The sequence below is a fragment of the Nannobrachium achirus genome, assembly GCF_963921795.1.
Source record: "Nannobrachium achirus genome assembly, chromosome: 1".
Taxonomy (NCBI): Eukaryota; Metazoa; Chordata; class Actinopteri; order Myctophiformes; family Myctophidae; genus Nannobrachium; species Nannobrachium achirus.
This window is the reverse complement of record NC_137810.1, coordinates 35,198,125-35,203,072: the sequence shown is the minus strand read 5'-3', so window position 1 is coordinate 35,203,072 and position 4,948 is coordinate 35,198,125.

The window sequence follows — 4,948 nt, the reverse complement described above, 5'->3', positions numbered from 1 at the left end:
AAACAATTAGACACCTCAGATTCTGTGTGTTTCTTTGGCTTTGGTTTGTCTCATCCTGGAAAGTCAGGAAGGATTTTTAACGATGAGCAGTTTGTAACAAAGGGCATCCGGATCTCACAGAGCTGACCTCACCCTGCTATTATTAGTATGTTACTCATTAAAGTCACACAGCGTCCTCTGTGTGTGCGTGTGTGCGCGAGTGTGTGTGTGTGTGTGCGCGCGCGCGCGTGTGTGTGTGTGTGTGTGTGTGTGTGTGTGTGTGTGTGTGTGTGTGTGTGTGTGTGTGTGTGTGTGTGTGTGTGTGTGTGTGTGTGTACTCTGTGACTCACATCCATCTACCGTCCCCTTTCTCTCAGCCTTCTTTAATTTCTTTCTTTCTTTAATTTCTTTCTTTCTTTCTTTCATTCTTTCTTTCTTTCTTTCTTTCTTTCTTTCTTTCTTTCTTTCTTTCTTTCTTTCTTTCTCACCTCTCTGTCTCGCGTCCTTCCCTCTCTCTCTTCATGGTGCATCATCAACCACACACACACACACACACACACACACGCGCGTGTAGGTTTACACAGGGCTCCTATGGCAACCTGTGGTGTTGGTAAAGCGGGCCCTGCAGTGTGCAGGCAGACTCCAGCAGAGTGCAGCGTGCCCACCTCCCCTCTATTCACATGTCAGCCTCTGCCCGTTTGATGTCCCGTACGCCACTAAGGACACCCACGCCTTTTCTCACCAGCCTACCATCACACACACACGTCACGCACGCGCACACAAACATTAACGTTCTCACGCCAGTGGTGGAAAAAGTACTCACATTTTCTAGTTAAGTAAAAGTATCAATACTGCATTTTAGGAGTACTCTGCTACAAGTAGAAGTCCAGAATTCAAAATTTACTTGAGTAAAAGTACAAAAGTACTGGCATCAAAATGTATTTAAACTTAAAGCAATAAAAGTAAAAGTACAACATGTTTGAAAATAGCAGATCTAGTAAGTAAAACTACTTAGTTGCTTTACACCACACACACACACACACACACGCACACGCACGCACGCACACACACACACACACACACACACACACACACACACACACACACACACACACTTCACACAGCAACGGTGCTCCTGTGATGTCTCCTTTTACAGAAGGTGTTTTCTCTTCATGTCATCATAACTATACTATACTAACTATACTGTCTGCGCGCGCGTGTGTGTGTGTGTGTGTGTGTGTGTGTGTGTGTGTGTGTGTGTGTGTGTGTGTGTGTGTGTGTGTGTGTGTGTGTGTGTGTGTGTGTCTCTCTCTCTCCCGTCTTCATTGGTAAACATGTTGTTGAAGGTTGTGAGATGTGTGTGTGCGTGTGTGTGTGTGCGTGCGTGTGTGTGTGTGTGTGTGTGTGTGTGTGTGTGTGTGTGTGTGTGTGTGTGTGTGTGTGTGTGTGGAGATGGGGGTTGGCTGGAGGATAGCGGGACATGGGTGGCAGCCATATGAAGCCAGTCAGTCACAATGTTGGCACGTCACCCTGCTCGGGGCGTTGACAGCGATGACCCTGTCACATGGTGCTTTTGTGGAAGCGATCCCTCAGCTCCTCTCGAGTCCATGCACTGATTGAGTGGGAGGGTTTCCGAGGGCCCCTCCACCTCTCAAATGCCATCAAAACAAACAAATAGTCGCGGGCCACAACAAGGTTCCCACCACACCAACCGACATCCAAAACAACTGGCATCAGAGACGCTTTGATTGGGTTTGATGCCACACAAAGAACGTCTTCATGAGTCGCTTTGACGTTGAATCGCTCTTGTTTCCCTCAAAGCGGCCTTTTTTGTGTGTGCAGACTTCAGGGTCTGGGGCCCTTTTGGTCAGTCCCCTGATGTGCCAACGGGGTCCCATAGAAAAATTGTTGATCCAAGTGAAATGACTGTGAACTAGAAAAGTGCGCTCTCGGAGCACAGGCCGGGTTGCCTAACCAGGGCCCGCAAACTCTTTGTTCATATAGCCACTTGGAATGGGATCTGAAAAATCTAACTCTTACATCTTGATCACATGACCCCAGAGATATTGTGTACCGATTTGTGTGAGTTTTGGACGAAATCTGTAGGAAGAGTAGAAAAAAGTGTGATTTGAGGAAAGCGCAAATATGGCAGAAAATGCCAGCTGTGCTCAAACAGGGTCTATAATAGCAGAATTTGGAAAATAGACATTGTGAGGACCATTTTCTAGTTATTGTCTAATTTGATACAAAATTCACCTTATTTAATTGTTAGCGCATTGTATGGGTGTGTGACCGTAATACCAGTGTGAGTGTGTGCATGTGTGCATGCATGCATGCTTGCTTGCTTCTATCCATGTCTGGACATTATTGCTTACAGTACATGTACCGGTATCTGTGTGTATGTGCACGTGTACGTGCATGCACACATCCTTGCATGTGAGAGTGAAATCAATTAATGGGGGCCTGTGGAGAGTCGCTGCACACGCTCAGCACACAGTGTCTGGCGTGATCTACGAGCTCTGCCCTCGCGTGGCTGTTTTTATTTTCCTGCTTTTAACGGCCCCTCCGCGGACTCCCGGGCCCCTTTTAAGATGAGGAGAAAGAGAACCCAGATTATTTGACCCCTGAATACTTCAAACCAGGCCGGACGTGGAGCCCCTGACACCCACAGAGACGGCAGAGACGGCAGCACTAGGTTTGATGTCAGTAAATCAACATGCTGCGTGTTGTTTCTGGTGAAAAGTTCTCATGATGGTCACAGAATCAGAAGCTCTCAGGGGAGGAAAGATTACTACAATAATGCTTCTCAAGTAGAAGTAGTTTTACTTGTCTTCTTAACCATATGAACCCTAGCATCCCTATTCTGAGCATGTGATTATAAGCAAATATTCTGATAATATAGCTGAACATTCAGCGAAAATAACTGAATCTGCAAACTCATAACCTGTCCAGCTTAAAGATCTGACCCTTATTTTCTTTGAAGTGATTTGGGTGCAGAGCGGAAAAGGAGTATAGACCCTCGTTGGACCCTGGTCAACAGTATACAGGACCACAAAGCATCACATTTGAAAAACGCAAAAAGTTAATCTAAGAAGTGTACTACTTGAATCTATATTTAGTGGTTAAATATTCCTCAAGCAGAAGCAAGATTACTAGTGTTGAAAGCTATTCAAATAAACGTAAGAAGTATAGTTCTTTTGAGTATAACGGCTACTTAGTTACATATGGTCACATGCTGAGGATAACCATTTCAATATGAATACATCCTACCAACCAATCCATCTCCAATTCAATGATGCTCTCTAAAGTGGTGAGCATCATTTCTTCATAAGAAAGCCTGCTCTAAGATTGTCTTATGAAACGTGGTTCAAAGCAAACTGAAATAGAATAACCTTTTGATCGTGCCATGACAGCATAACTGTAGGCCACTCTGTAATTCTTGCCTGTCCAAAATTAAAGGAAAACATAACAGATTTTGAGCTTGTATCCCATTGTGCTGTTGTGAGATCAATATTAATAGTGTGGCAAAAATATTTTTTTTTACGTGTATTCCTCTATAGAATGTTGACGCACTTTAGAGTGTACAGTTACACACAAAAAGCTAGCTATAGCTACTCAAGTACTTGTAATTAGTTACTTTGCATCCCTGGAGACATTTTATTGCCACGTGTGAAGTTCATTTTAGGAATATTATGCGTTGGCGTGTGCGGCAGTGACAACACTAAACAATGAACTCAGGGCTAACAGCAGGGTACATAATGAACGCATTAACACAACAACAGGACATTGCAGAACATAAAATGAGACAGACTTTATGGTCTATGTAATATGAAGACCACAAATTCTCCAATTACTATATGTAAGATACCGATTATAGGTTATACTTTGTGTGTGTGTGTGTGTGTGTGTGTGCGTGCGTGCGTGTGTGCGTGCGTGCGTGCGTGCGTGCGTGCGTGCGTGCGTGCGTGCGTGCGAGAGAGAGAGAGAGAGAGAGAGAGAGAGAGAGAGAGAAAGAGAATCCATATCTAATCCCATAAACTGCTGGACCAATTTGTTTTCCAAATATCTGCATACATGGTCACCTTGTTGTGACCTGTTACACATGCCTATTTCTTAAAAAAGAAAAGCAATATAACATCCAGTCAATCCCTCCTTTTATGTTGTGGGGCATCTACAGAGTGCACCTCCAAAAGTGCATTCCTTTCTGACCATAGTGGTTCCACAAATACAAAATCTTCTACTTTCCCCTGCATCTTCCTCAGGTCCTGGTGGAGTCCTGGTGGAATGCTGCAAGGACCCTTTCTAGTTTGCTTCTGGTTTCATCCCTGTGTGTATGTGTGAACTGTACAGTATATATTTGTCCAACACAGGAAAAAACAAACTCATTAATAAAGGAGAGATGGGAAAACCTGTCCCTCCACACCTACAATTCAATTTAAGAACTTTCCGAGGAAGTTATTACCCCTAAAATAAATCCTCCTGAGGCCCCTTTCACAATACAGGCAGCACAGGCGCCTTCCATTTATTGAGAATTCTTCGTGGGAGTCTTTCTTGAATTTAGTTTGTTTCTCCTCTGAACTCCCAAGTGTTTCACCACAGAGCTGCGTTTGCATCATGCCAGCGCTCAAAGCCTATCAGACGCATGAAATGGCATCATTCCACCTCATCCCACCTCTGTCTCAGTGCGTCCACAGTCACAGGCAGGGTGGCTGCGGACCAAGTGGTTAATCTACTTTCCGTCTCTGCATCCAGTGACAGGAGCCGGTGCAAAAAGCCGACCACGGCAGAGCTGGCCACCCTAGATACGACCGCACTGTGACGGGGTGCTGGAAGACACAATGTCTTGTGTGCGTGCGGATTTGTTTGTGGGCGGACCACAAGTGTTAGTGTGTACAAGACAAGTGTGTTTGTATGTGTCCGTCTCTTTGCATCCGTGCATGTTTCCCACGCCACACCTCCCACTCCAGCC